Source organism: Rutidosis leptorrhynchoides, chromosome 10, assembly GCF_046630445.1.
Source record: "Rutidosis leptorrhynchoides isolate AG116_Rl617_1_P2 chromosome 10, CSIRO_AGI_Rlap_v1, whole genome shotgun sequence".
Lineage (NCBI taxonomy): Eukaryota > Viridiplantae > Streptophyta > Magnoliopsida > Asterales > Asteraceae > Rutidosis > Rutidosis leptorrhynchoides.
Window position 1 is genome coordinate 53,798,124 of NC_092342.1, and position 16,177 is coordinate 53,814,300.

Sequence of the window (16,177 nt, forward strand, 5' to 3'; positions counted from 1 at the left end):
TGCTTCAAGAACTTCGAGCCATCCAAGGATTCGTTGAAGCTAGATCCATTTTTCTCTTTTCCAGTAGGTTTATCCAAGGAACTTAAGGTAGTAATGATGTTCATAACATCATTCGATTCATACATATAAGCTATCTTATTCGAAGGTTTAAACTTGTAATCACTAGAACATAGTTTAGTTAATTCTAAACTTGTTCGCAAACAAAAGTTAATCCTTATAACTTGACTTTTAAAATCAACTAAACACATGTTCTATATCTATATGATATGCTAACTTAATGATTTAAAACCTGGAAACACGAAAAACACCGTAAAACCGGATTTACGCCGTCGTAGTAACACCGCGGGCTGTTTTGGGTTAGTTAATTAAAAACTATGATAAACTTTGATTTAAAAGTTGTTATTCTGAGAAAATTATTTTTATTATGAACATGAAACTATATCAAAAAATTATGGTTAAACTCAAAGTGGAAGTATGTTTTCTAAAATGGTCATCTAGACGTCGTTCTTTCGACTGAAATGACTACCTTTACAAAAACGACTTGTAACTTATTTTTCCGACTATAAACCTATACTTTTTCTGTTTTAGCTACGTGAAAATTGGTAACAAATCTATTCCAACCATAACTTAATCAACTTGTATTGTATATTATGTAATCTTGAGATACCATAGACACGTATACAATGTTTCGACCTATCATGTCGACACATCTATATATATTTCGGAACAACCATAGACACTCTATATGTGAATGTTGGAGTTAGCTATACAGGGTTGAGGTTGATTCCAAAATATATATAGTTTGAGTTGTGATCAATACTGAGATACGTATACACTGGGTCGTGGATTGATTCAAGATAATATTTATCGATTTATTTCTGTACATCTAACTGTGGACAACTAGTTGTAGGTTACTAACGAGGACAGCTGACTTAATAAACTTAAAACATCAAAATATATTAAAAGTGTTGTAAATATATTTTGAACATACTTTGATATATATGTATATATTGTTATAGATTCGTGAATCAACCAGTGGCCAAGTCTTACTTCCCGACGAAGTAAAAATCTGTGAAAGTGAGTTATAGTCCCACTTTTAAAATCTAATATTTTTGGGATGAGAATACATGCAGGTTTTATAAATGATTTACAAAATAGACACAAGTACGTGAAACTACATTCTATGGTTGAATTATCAAAATCGAATATGCCCCTTTTTATTAAGTCCGGTAATCTAAGAATTAGGGAACATACACCCTAATTGACGCGAATCCTAAAGATAGATCTATTGGGCCTAACAAACCCCATCCAAAGTACCGGATGCTTTAGTACTTCGAAATTTATATCATATCCGAAGGGTGTCCCGGAATGATGGGGATATTCTTATATATGCATCTTGTTAATGTCGGTTACCAGGTGTTCACCATATGAATGATTTTTATCTCTATGTATGGGATGTATATTGAAATATGAAATCTTGTGGTCTATTGTTACGATTTGATATATATAGGTTAAACCTATAACTCACCAACATTTTTGTTGACGTTTAAAGCATGTTTATTCTCAGGTGAATACTAAGAGCTTCCGCTGTTGCATACTAAAATAAGGACAAGATTTGGAGTCCATGTTTGTATGATACTGTGTAAAAACTGCATTCAAGAAACTGATTTCGATGTAACATATTTGTATTGTAAACCATTATGTAATGGTCGTGTGTAAACAGGATATTTTAGATTATCATTATTTGATAATCTACGTAAAGCTTTTTAAACCTTTATTTATGAAATAAAGGTTATGGTTTGTTTTAAAAATGAATGCAGTCTTTGAAAAACGTCTCATATAGAGGTCAAAACCTCGCAACGAAATCAATTAATATGGAACGTTTTTAATCAATAAGAACGGGACATTTCATGAGACATGAAGCATATGAAAATTCCTTAATCTATAAGGAAAGAACGAAGAAATGGCATGATAAAAGAATCAGAAGTTCAAAAGAATTTAAAGAAGGAGACAGAGTTCTTCTTTTCAATTCATGATTCAAGCTATTTCCTGGAAAATTGAAATCAAGATGGTCTGGACCATTTATAGTCAAAAGAGTTTTCTCATACGGAACAATAGAGTTAATAAATTCAAATGGGATTGAATTTAAAGTTAATGGTCACAGAGTTAAACATTACATACATGGTCCAATGAAAGTTGACAATGAAGTTAATCATAATTTTACCACCCAAGAAAACCTTCAAAATATAAATATGTTATCAAAAACATATGAAAAATCAAAATTGAAAAATGGGGAGAATTCAAATTGGAGTGATGAAGAAGAATTTATATACAAACCCCCCATTCCAAGAAATGAAGAAAAAGAAGTTCAAATAGAAGTGAAAGAACCAAGAAAAGAACACCCGAAAAAGGTTTACAAACCAACTCGACTTACTAAAGTAGGAGACCCGGGCGAATTTATCATTTCTTGCTTGCTTAATGATGGTGCTGTATATAATGGACTCGCAGATTTAGGAGCAAGTGCAAATATTATGCCTCTTTCCTTGTATAAAAGATTAGGTATGGGTAAATTAAAACCAACAAAAATAGGTGTTCAATCATTTGACCTAACCATTAAACACCCGGTTGGAATAGCAAGTAATTTACTTGTTAACGTGGGAAGTTTGACCTTTGTTGCAAACTTCATAGTGATTAATATGGAGGAAAACCTTGATATTCCTCTAATTTTAGGTCGCCCATTTTTAGCAACCACCGAGGCGTTCATTGATGTAAGAGAAGGTAGAATGACACTTAGGGATGATGATAAATCGATCACCTTTGTGAACCGAAAGTTTAGATCTCCACCAACCAAAACTGTTAAACCAATAAAAACACATAAGTGTGAGGAAGATGAGGAAACACTTAATGATGAACCAATCACAAAGAACCCTGCTGATGATACGAAATTAGATGAACCCATTTTTAACAGTTTAACGAAGAAACTTTATATACGGATTCACGATGCTAAGATTAAGGGAAACTTTAAGTTATGTAACCGATTAGTATCCAATTTATCGCCAAAAGAAAAGGCGGTGTTAGTTGAATTTGTGAAAGTTACAGAGGAAATCAATAAATGGATTGAAGCAAAAGTCAGAGATATACAAGTTGTTGATGATACAATTGAAAATAACGTTAATCACAATTTCAACACCACATCTAACTAAGTGTGGGGAGGTTCGAATCTTTTTAGGGTAATATGTATTTCTATTAGAGTTAGATATTCTGTTTTCTTGTAGTTCTCGAGAATGGAATCCGAATGGTCTTTCACTAGCAGACCCTAAAGAACTAGTCTTCTCCCCCCATTCTGAATTTTTATGTTTTTTAGGTTTTACGAGATGAAGAATTCCTTTGATCTGAACCATGGTCTAATGCTACACGCTTTGATCACTAAACGTAATAATGACACACTCCCGAGTGACCTGGTATCAGTAATAAGAGCCAAATTGGACGGAGTAAGAAAAGAACTCAGAAACGATCATAATAAGTTACATTTTGGTAAAGTAAAATCAAAATCCGCAGCGAAAAGAAGAGCACGGCACCTTGAAAGATGTCACAAATGCGGAAAATGGTCACACGAAGGAAAATGCTTGACGAATCAGACATATTCCAATACCGAGTTCGTTACTTTATGCAGAGAAGAACCGTTCATATGTTTCGAAGAAAAATCGTTGAATGCTCGAGGTTACCCTATGTAGCTATGGAAAACCAATTAGTCCGACTATCTTATGAGTGGGCTAAAGCAGGTCACTGAGAATTCTATCTCACAGGTAACTATGTACAGTTTTTATTTTTATTTTTATTGCTTTTAAACTTTTGATAATAAACGATAAATCGTTCTCTATAAAGTATTAAATTGACACTCAATAAAATTAGGTTTTGCGACCGAAATTATTGATATCATACAAAAATTTATTACATCACTGCGAAATTTACCGTTTATTCTTAAGGTATAAATATCTTCAATCAATCAATCCACAATATTTCAGAAATTCGTCAGGAGTAAAACTAGGTAATATAACCGAAATTACTTTACCGAAAAGAGGGGCGTATATTTTTGATAATATTTGATTGATTAAAGTGGGATAAAAGACCAAAAAGATTTTTAATTTTTATTTTTACTTTGTTTTTAAAATTAATTTTAAATTAATATTGTAAACTTTTTAAAATCAATATATTTAAGTTTGAAAATATTTGAAAAATTAATATTTTTAATATAAGTTTGTATGTATAAAAACAAAAATATAATATAAATTTGGTATGAATTTTTAATAAAATGAATTTTTAATTTTATGCATTTTAAATTTAAGTTTGGTGTGAATTTAAAAATAAATGTGATGTAACAGCAAGACGGAATGAACAAATGATGTGCACCATTTATCATTCAGCAAACAAACGCCAATATGTTTGGAAACTTTGGTAAAATTTAATCATGTTTCTACGCTAATCACCCTCAATAATTTAAATTGTTACTGATTTCTTGCAAATGAGGGCATTGCAAGATCTTAAGTGTGGGAAGGGGTTAAATTCTTTCGGATTTTTAAAATTTTAAATTTAAACACTTGGTTACCATTAAAAATAATAGTAAAGCAGTAGTTGTATTAGAATCTAGTGCTCTCTGATAATAAAGAACAGCCCTAGTCTTATATACTGACTACCCAATTCTAGTAAAATTTTTCAAAATTTTCAATTAAATGAATTCAAAATCATGTTTATACATATTTATGAACGATAAAACTAGGTGTTAACACCGAAATTATTGTTACCTCGGAAAGGACATAAATTGAGAAACAGCCCAAAATGTTAGAATTCATTTAAAATGGAATAGAGGACAATAAAAAGGCAAAGAAAGGAAAATAAAAGCCAAGTGTGGGAAAAATTTACCAAGTTATTTAAAACATATATCACATATTTCTGTAACAAATAATTAAAGATACTTTTGCTTTAGACTAAACTAATCAGTTTTACCAAATTTACTGTAATATATTTGAAAGAAAGATGGATCTACACGATGAATCAATTCCATCATTAAAAGGAAGTAAAGTCTTCCGAAAAAGACACGCGCTTCTTGATTTAGGTCAGGAAGTTGTCGTCCAGACCAGCTGTAGGTTGACGAAAAATCTAGAAAAGTCATCACGAAAATCAGCAGGAAATCCACGGACCTCAGCATCAAACAGGGTCGCCAAGTGGTCAGACTTATCCTAACCATGAGAGGATCTGTCTCGTAAAATGGGGAGGACGCCGTGCAAATTAGCTTGATAAGACTAATGAATCAGACCCCCAGAAAAGGATAATCTCCTTAAAGATCAAAAATCAGCTTTTAAGACAGATATTACTCAATCCTTGAGATTGACTTTAAAGATTGAGAATTACAAACTCATGGAATTCGATGATATCTAAACTCGAGCTTGAACGAGAAAATATTCTGATAAAAATTTCAAACCGATTTGTTTTCTGAAAACCCTATTTTTAACGCGTTCATTACCATTGAACGTAAAATCCTAGGAATTCACCTGGAATTCATTAGGTCACCTGAACCAAATCGGATGTCAACCGTAAGAACGGTGGTTGCATAGCATGGTCGAAGACAGGACCTTGTGCCAGACCGAAAAACTATAGGGTGAGCTTTACTATTGCTCCTACAAAGGATAGTAATTGCATCCGACACGTTATAGACCATAATTAAAAGCATGTCAGGGGACATTGCCTTAACAGTTGCTTGTTCAACGCTTTCCTTTACAACCGGACGGTAGTTTATGAAAAGGTAATATACGGAGCAAGTATACTGGACGTGTTGCTTTTCCAATACAAGGTTAGCAAGTGGGTGACACAAAACCATAAGTTTTGAGCTAAAATTTTCAAATCTGAAACCCACCAAACCCACAAAAACATTTTGCAACACCGGTGAAGGGTTATTCCGGAAAACTTATCTAGGGTAAAAACTAGATTTAATTTTTAAAAGATCAAATGTTTTCATAAAGATCCAATTTCCTTAAGGATCTAAATTTTCATAGTCATGTGGGACTGTAAACCACATCGTTAGTACCATTGTTCATACCTCTGTATAGAAATCACTGATGTACAAAGTGTGAAGAATAAAGTAGTGATTCTAGTATTTTTATTTCAAAACTATATTGCTTGAGGACAAGCAACGCTCAAGTGTGGGAATATTTGATAATGCTAAAAACGAACATATATTTCATAGCATTATCCCTCAAGAAAGACAAGCTTTTAGTTGAAATTGTTCTATTTACAAGCAATATTCGTTTAAATAATAAAAGGTGAAGACAAAAGACAGATTCGACGAATTGAAGATGCAAACGACCAAAAAGCTCAAAAGTACAAAGTACAATCAAAGTGGTTCAAATTATTGGTGAGAAACGTCTCAAAATTACAAGAGTACAAGTCGCAAAATGCAAAATACAAGATATTAAATTGTACGCAAGGACGTTCGAAAATCCGGAACCGGGACCAAAGTCAACTCTCAACGCTCGACGCAACGGACTAAAAATTATGAGTCAACTATGCACAAGAATATAATATAATATTTAAATAATTATATAAATTATTTATATATTATATATATTTAAAAATAACGTCGACAAGCTTGAAAACAAAATTATGTGAGCTGGTACCTACCTCCATGCGATCGCATGGCCTGTAGGCATATTATCCATGCGATTGCATGGGCCACTTTTTGTGGCCACATGCCTATAAATTTCGCAGTTGGTGATCGAATATATATCTTTTCCATCTATCCTCTCACTCAACGTATATATATATATATATATATATATATATATATATATATATATATATATATATATATATATATATATATATTATATTTTAATTTTAATTTTAATTTTAAATTCTAATAATAAATGTATGTTAGCGAATGTTGTAAGGGTGTAAGTCGCAATTCTGTCCGTGTAACGCTACGCTATTATTAATCATTGTAAGTTATGTTCAACCTTTTTAAATTAATGTCTCGTAGCTAAGTTATTATTATGCTTATTTAATGCCGAAGTAATCATGATGTTGGGCTAAATATTAAAATTGGGTAATTGGGCTTTGGACCATAATTGGGGTTTGGATAAAAGAACGACACTTGTGAAAATTAGACTATGGGCTATTAATGGGCTTTTTATTAACTAAATGATACCTCGTTAATTTAATATATAGACTTATAATTTGACGTATTTATATATAACCACATACGCTTAACTGGGCACGGTGGGCGGGATATCTATAAATACCAATAATTGTTCATTTTACCGGACACGGAACTGGATTAATAGTAAATAGACTTGTTGAAACAGGGGTGGATTACATTCAAGGGTAATTGGTGTAATTGTTAACAAAGTATTAAAACCTTGGTTTACACGCAGTCGATAACCTGGTGTATTCATTAAACAAAGTATTAAGACCTTGTTACAATTCGAATCCCCAATTAGTTGGAATATTTGACTTCGGGAATAAGAATAATTTGACAAAGACTCTCGCACTTTAAGATTATGACTGATGGACTATTATAGACAAATCCGTATGGACATATCGAATAATCCAGGACAAAGGACAATTAACCTATGGTACTAAACTAAAAACAACACGTCGAACATCATGATTACGGAAGTTTAAATAAGCATAATTCCTTTATTTCATATTTAATTTCCTTTATTTCGTATTTAATTGCACTTTTAATTATCGTACTTTTTATTTATCGCATTTTTATTTATCGCAATTTCATTATCGTTATTTACTTTACGCATTAAATTAAGTTATTTTTATTTTTAATATTTTACATTAGGTTTTAACTGCGACTAAAGTTTTAAAAATCAACAAACCGGTCATTAAACGGTAAAAACCCCCTTTTATAATAATAATATTACTTATATATATATATTTGTATGTTTACAATTAAAACTAATATAGCGTTAAACTTGGCTAAGTCTCCCTGTGGAACAAACCGGACTTACTAAAAACTACACTACTGTACGATTAGGTACACTGCCTATAAGTGTTGTAGCAAGGTTTAGGTATATCCACTCTATAAATAAATAAATAACTTGTGTAAAATTGTATCGTATTTAATAGTTTTTCGTAGTAAAAATATAACTATTTCCTAGTACGCCTCGCACACATCAAAACCCTAATAATGACATACCGTAATAATGAAGTCGATAATCGCTACTGTGATTTTGCAGCCACAAACCGAAAATAGAACCTAACATGCCACATGCAGCCAAGAACTTTAATAAAAAGGAAAAACAAAAACGATGATTAGCAATCACGATACTCTTGTAATAGATGTATAGAATCTGTAACTAAAATAACCTTTATGTCATACTTTAAGTTAACTAAAATATGAATTAAAGGTACACACTGGAGAAGCTTTGCAAACTTAAAGGAGTGTTCTTGACAATGGTTACTTCAAAACATAAACTTGAAAGAAACTTAAAATACCAAAATCTACAAAATAACAAAAAAACACAATGTCAAAGAACTGTCAACTGCTGTAACAGTTAACTCCTAATTTTCAATCACCGAACAAAAAAACACAAAAAAAGGACGACATGGTCAAAACCTCGATCTCCAATTTCAGCGACAAAATCAAAAACACCACATACCACAATCACAAATATAAATAATTTATACTCCTCTAAACGAAAAAAATTTCAACTACGACACTGAATACATAAAAAATATGAGAAATCGAGAAAAACATCAAGTTTTAGTGTTTACCTGATGAATCACCAGCATTAAGCGTAGTTCCTTTCCCAAGTAATGCTACGTCTTCAGCTACTAATTCTTTCTTGCTAATGATAAACGCAAACATGTTGGTATCAGGATGTAACCATTTTCACATTCAACTTAAACATTTGTATATCATACAACTAAAAACGCAAGAGTAAAAAGAAATATGTAGCTGAGTAGAACAGGTAAATAGGACCACAAATATAAGGAAAACTTACTCAATAACTGCGCGATGAAACCATGGTTCAACTGAGTCGAACTCGGGGCGCATAGGAAACTGGGACAACAATGCAATTATCGAAGCCAAAAGACAATCTATATATATACAAAGCGATTTGTTATATAATGTATGAAAAAAGATGGTACTTTGTAAACATAATCACGTTGTAGATTTAGTAAAAGTGAAAACTTATAAATTTGAAGAAATGAAGTCAAACCAAGACAATTGCATTGTCTAAACAATCACATACCATATAATAGACAACCAAGTAAAGAAACTATAAGTAAAAAACTTACCTTGTAAGACGTTAGTACGAAAATATGAAGCTGACCTGCAGCATAAAAAAAGCTAACAACACCGCAATGGCGAGAAAAAAAAATTAATGTTCATCACCATAACGTCCGCTGATCTATTTGTATTGTAAGCTGGGCAGTAGAGAAATTGGGATAAGTTATGACTTATAAGGGACATAGGCTCAGGCTAGTGGGTAATATGAGAAAGAGAATACGAAGGCCCGTGGCTGCAAACTGTAAGTTGCCTCGCCATAAAGCGAAACACTTTTTTCTCATTTCTTGACACAACCCTTACGAATTCATCATCATAGCCTCTTATATTGAATTTCTTTCTATGAAGTTTATTCATCTTTAATTGGAACCGTAAACATCAGCAGACAAAAACATTAATACGAATGTAGGCTGTCAATTAAGAATACCACCCAAAAACAATACTTTGGCAAATCATTGTGGCTCTTTTCATGGCTCAGGCATATGCATAAACCTAGCGACCGAAAATGAATCGCCATGGCTGCAATCCGAAGGTTGCCATGCAAAGATACGGAAACATTTATTCGGGTTGCTCAGTTTATGCGTGATATGTTTACCATCATAGCCTAATTTTTTAAAGCGTAGAAAACAGAGAATTCAATTGCATCATACATATTACGTAATGCAAGCCAACATTGTAATGGTAATAAAGATCTCATGGAGTTAAAAGACATGTATAGCACTGAGGTCGAGTGTAAAATTACAAAGCTTCCCAAATGAGATGAACAGTAACAGACTTTGTTATCTATTGATATTAAGAAGAATGATTAAGAAAAAAACGCAGACATCCAAGAAAAGAAACCTACAACTCGAAGCAGACATAACACATACATTTTTTTTTTTCATATTCAATCAGAAACAGAATCATCCGCATCCGCAACAGTAATAATAAGAAGCACATACCTTGGTACTTCAAACAATGACAATGAACATACGACGGTAGTTGTAAAGCCTGAAATGATGAATCCATAAATTACACAGACACATAAACTTTAATCGAAGAGAAGAGAAAAAAAATAGGGAAAGTAGCCATACCAAACGATATCAGTCGTCAATCCCCTCTTGATACGATGGAGCAAATAATTAATGGAGCCGAGTGTGATTTTTTTCTTCGAATAAAACACAACAATCAAACGATTGTAACATCAAATAAAAAAAAATCGCACTGAAAACCCAAAGAATGATGGAGTGCTACCTCAAAAACAACGGAGGTTCACCTGAAGCCGTAAGAAAATTTCGACGGCCGATTCCAAAGGCCACACCACTCGGCAGATGAAACAGAGAAGCCTGACATGGCGGCGATGGAGGGGAAATCGGGATAACCGCTCACAACGTAAGGCGATAAGGAAGGTGAAAATCGTCAACAATCGATTTTACAAAACCTGGAAGAAGGAATAATCCTTCATGACTATTGACAAATTTAAGGGTTCAAACAATCGCAGGAAGGACACAAAAATCGCTGCAAGTAGGGAAAAATGGTAGAAAGAGTCGATGTGGAGGAGTGGATGTCGTGGAAAATTAGGGTTTGAAAAGCTCGCTGTGTTGGAAAGAAGAAGAGCGTTCGGTCTTTGTGTGGAAATTAGGGTTTGAAGGTTCTAGTGGGCGTGTTGGAAAGCGTAAGAAGGATCTAGTAATGAGGCAAGATGACCAAAATACCCTTTTCGAATTAAAAATTGCAGTGAATAGTAAAAGGATACATTCTATTGAATATATTTATAATATAATATGTAATAACAAATTGTATAAAATATTTGTGGCGCATTTGTAAAATATAAAACTATAATGTAATTAAACTAATTAAATAATAAAAATTAAATAATTAATTAATTATTATTAACCGAAATAATAATATTATTTTATTAATTTTCAAATTTATTATTAAATATTAAAATAATACCAATTTTTAAAAAATTCTAGAACCTTCTATTTTACCTCCTAAATTAATTAATTAATTGAAAATACAAGATAAATATAAATTTAAGGGATAAAATCAATTTATTTATGGACAAAATTTATCTAATCAACTATTATTATTTTAAATACTATTCTTTGAGAATAAGTTCATTAATCTAGACATTTATAGACTAGATACATTTACTTGTTGCTAAAGTAAATATCTTTTCATTTTTTTAAATATTTTGGCCGAATTTAAAAGAAAAAAAAAAGATTTCAATTTATTTTATAAAAGGAATTGTTATATAACTCAAATTTGTATTTTCTTGGTCACCAAGTTTACTCACCCTATAAAAAGAGCCCAACCCCTCCACAAATTTTATTCATAAATTTTGAGAGCTCCTCTTCTCCCAAAAAGCTTTGTAAGTATTTTTTTTTATTTTCTATTTCCTTCGACATTTTTTTATTTATATCCATATTATTTTTTCGGTAATAATAAATAATAATAATAATAATAATAATACTAATAAAATAATAAATATAAATGATATTGTATATGTATATGTGTCAAAGTATATATGTATATGTATTATATATATTAAAAATTTATAAAGAATATATATGTGTGTATATTGATTGGTATATGCATATATGTACAAAATTAAATAAAATAGCTATAAATTATTAAAATTCGTAAAAACAATTTTCCCAGGTTCTATTAATGTTATCAAAGTTATCTAAATTGAAAAATTTATTTTTACGATTAGCTATATATTTATTTTAATTGTATCTTTCGGCTGAGGTTTATATAAACAAAAATCAATGAAAAATAGTAAACGAATTTAAAAATTGGAACAAAAATTTTCGTAGCATCCTAATGATGTAAAAATATTTTAGAGTCGAAACCCTAATTTTTTTACCGTTTTATATATTTATTATGTATTTAAAATTGAAACCGATATATATGTGTGTATAAAATAGATTTAATTGGTATAAAATATTATGATCAGTAGGAATCATGTGGAAACTAATTATAATTGTTAAGGAACATGTAAAATAGTTTTTGGAATATTATTTATAATTAATTTCAAATTATATTGCTAAAAGGGGTAAAATTCGTAATAAATATATAATATAATAATAACAATATATATATAATTTTTCTGAGTTTAATAAACTTTAAGAAGTCAGTAAAAATTATAAACCTAATTTATTGGGGCGAATTAATATTTATTGGTAATTTAGATACTATGTTATACATGCCATAAATAGATAACAAGATAAATACAAAATAAATATAAGATTTAGATAGAAAATTTTTATAAAATTTTATGAAGTTATATTAACTATAAAAGGTCTGTAAAAATTATTACCATATTTAATTGATATTATTTAATTAATTAGAATTTGTGATGTATAATGTATATACGATAAATATGTAAATACAATATATATTAATTAAATATAATATATATTATATGTGCATAACAATAATGATTATATAGTAATATCATAACATAAAAGGAAAGGTATTTATAGACGCAACATAAAAAAGGTATTGTGTTCTCAATAAACGAGTTAAAAACCAATGCTTCATCACTATTAAACATGGAACCAAACCTATCACCTTCCTTCCGCACCTCATTAATGTCATTACCCGTCCTTAACCATAAGAACGTATTAGATAACGTATGATTTCATTGCGAGGTATTGACCTCTATATGCGACATTTTTAAAAGAACAACTGCATATATTTTACATTACAAACCATAATTCTTATTTTGATACAAGCTTTAGACAAAATAAAGATGATTATCGTTTAGCGATAATCTTAGACTTACAAACTTTACATGTGATGATAACAATACGATTTCTAGCATATTTTACATTACAAATCCTCCGATATGAAGTTTTATTTTTGATACAAATATGCATACTCAAGATCTTGTTTAAATTCAACATGTTGCAGCGGAAGCTTCTAATTATCACCTGAGAATAGACATGCTTAAAACGTCAACATAAAGTTGGTGAGATATAGGTTTAATGCCGGCAGCAATATATATATATAGACCACAAGATTTCATATGTAAACGTTTTAATAAAAATATTCTAAGTGGTTGAGCACTTGGTAACCATACTTAACATTTAATCACGTCGCATATTCCCTTTATTATGAAATCTTACTACACCGTACCAAGTGTAGTTACGAAACGAAGTACTGTGCAACTGTTGAATACTGGTCGTCCAGTCCGGTTGGGGTTGTCAGGCCCGATAGATCTATCAACAGGATTCGCGTTTACAATACCGCTGTAAATAATAGTTACCAAGCTACAGGGAAGTATGCCAGTGGTACAACTCAACGTAGAATATATTTTTCAATTACTTGTGTCCATAACGTAAAACATAAAATACATGTATTCTCATCCCGAAATACTTAGAGTTTAAAAGTGGGACTATATACTCACTTTTGTCTTGAAGATATGTAATTTCGACTTGGTCTCCGATTGATATCACGAACCTATCCATATATAATATATCAATACCTTTTCTTTTTAAAACAATCGTCACATATATATACTTATTATACTTTTAATACTTTTAATAATTTCTTAGTCCGTAGTTAGCAGTCCGATGTTAGTAATTCAATTTTAATGGTTCATTTTTAGGTGTTTAATAAACCCCCAATGAAATAAATAAAAACCCCCATCGTATATGTATTGGTCGAGATTAATCTTGACCCATGGTACCTGATGTTATGCGAGGTGTATATAAAATAGTTATTAATTTTAGCAGAAAACACTATTAAATACGATACAATTTTACACAAGATATTTATTTATTTATAGAATGGATTTACTTAAACCTTGCTACAACACTTATAGGCAGTGTACCTAATCGTAAAGTAGTGTAGTTTTTAGTAAGTCCGGTTCGTTCCACAGAGAAATCTTTAAACAAAGCTCAACGCTATATTAGTTTACTTTTATAAAAATACAAATATATATATAAGTAATATTATTATTATAAAGGGGGGTTTTTACCGTTTAATGACCGGTTTGTCGATTTTAAAACTTTAGTCGCAGTTAAAACCTAATGTAAAATATTAAATAAATAAAAGACTTAAATTAAAGCGTAAAGTAAATAACGATAATGAAATTGCGAATAATAAAAGTGCGATTAAATAAACTTGCGATAATTAAAAAGTACGATAATTAAAAGTGCGATTAAATAACAATAAATAAAAGTGCGATAATTAGAAGTGCAATTAAATATAAAATAAAGGAAATTAAATATGAAATAAAAGAATTATGCTTATTTAAACTTCCGTAATCATGATGTTTGACGTGTTGATTTTAGTTTTATGCCCATGGGTTAATTGTCCTTTGTCCTGGATTATTCAATATGTCCGTCTGGTTTTTGTCCATAACAGTCCATCAGTCATAAATATAAAGTGCGAGTGTCCTCGTCAAATTATTATTATACCCGAAGTTAAATATTCCAACTAATTGGGGATTCGAATTGTAACAAGGTTTTAATACTTTGTTTAATGAATACACCAGGTTATCGACTGCGTGTAAACCAATGTTTTACTACTTTGCTAACAATTACACCAATTACCCTTGAATGTAATTTCACCCCTGTTTTAATTATTCTAGTGGCTATTAATCCATTCCCGTGTCCGGTTAAATGAACGATTATTCGTACATATAAATACCCCGCCCATCGTGTCCGATTGAGTGTATATGGTAATTTATAGGGACGCCCAATTGTAAATCTTTATATTAACATTAACAAACTTTCATTTAGTTAAACAAATATAAAGCCCATTAATAGCCCATAGTCTAATTTCCACAAGTGTCGTTCTTTTGTCCAAACCCCAATTATGGTACAAAGCCCAATTACCCAATTTTAGTAATTAGCCCAACATCATGATTACTTCGTTTTAAATAAGCATAATAATAACTTAGCTACGAGACATCAATATAAAAAGGTTGAACATAACTTACAATGATTTAAAAATAGCGTAGCGTTACACGGACAGAATTTCGACTTACACCCTTACAACATTCGCTAACATACCCTTATTATTAGAATTAAAATTAAAATTAAAATATAAATTATATATATATATATAAATTTTACGTATGATAAGAGAAGAAAAAGATATGAATTGTGATCAGAATTCGGTTGGATTTATAGGGAATTTCGATTTTTGGGGCTCCGCGACTCGCGGCCCTTTTGGCCTTCAAACTCCGCGAGTCGCGGAGATTGAAATTACAGCTCACATCTTTTGGAGTCTTTCTTGCCGACGGATTTTATATATAAATATAAAATATAAATAATTCATATAATTATTTATATATTATATTATATTCTTGTGCATAGTAGACTTGTAATTTTTAGTCCGTTGCGTCGAGCTTTGAGAGTTGACTCTGGTCCCGGTTCCGGATTTTCGAACGTCCTTGCGTACAATTTTATATTTTGTACTTTGCGTTTTGAATCTTGTACTCTTGTAATTTCGAGACGTTTCTTATCAATAATTGGAACCTTTTTGATTGTCTTTTGTACTTTTGAGCTTTTTGGTCGTTTGCGTCTTCAATTCGTCGAATCTGTGTTTTGTCTTCACCTTTTATTATTTAAACGATTATCACTTGTAAATAGAACAATTGCAACTAAAAGCTTGTCTTTCTTGAGGAATAATGCTATGAAATATATGTTCGTTTTTAGCATTATCAAATATTCCCACACTTGAGCGTTGCTTGTCCTCAAGCAATATTGTCTTGAAATACTAGAATCACTTCTTTATTCTTCACACTTTGTACATCAGTGATTTCTATATGGCGGTATAAACAATGGTAGTAACGATATGGTTTACAGTCCCACATGACTATAAAAATTTAGATCCATTAAGGAAATTGGATCTTTATGAAAACATTTGATCTTTTGAAAA

At 30.8% G+C, this 16,177-nt stretch overlaps 1 long non-coding RNA gene across 3 annotated transcripts; it reads right to left on the minus strand.

The window, feature by feature from the left end:
- Positions 1 to 8,319: 8,319 nt before the first annotated feature.
- Positions 8,320 to 10,900, minus strand: LOC139872940 (uncharacterized). Of its 3 annotated transcripts, none has more exons than XR_011767213.1 (4): positions 10,372 to 10,900; positions 9,012 to 10,288; positions 8,782 to 8,855; positions 8,320 to 8,508 (listed from the first exon to the last, which is right to left on the minus strand). It is a non-coding gene; the product is annotated as an uncharacterized lncRNA (long non-coding RNA). The 3 variants fall into 3 exon arrangements; XR_011767211.1 differs by lacking the exon at positions 8,320 to 8,508 and having other exon boundaries at positions 8,527 to 8,855; positions 10,372 to 10,445; positions 10,532 to 10,900; XR_011767210.1 differs by lacking the exon at positions 8,320 to 8,508 and having other exon boundaries at positions 8,527 to 8,855.
- Between the last annotated feature and the right edge of the window lie 5,277 nt (positions 10,901 to 16,177).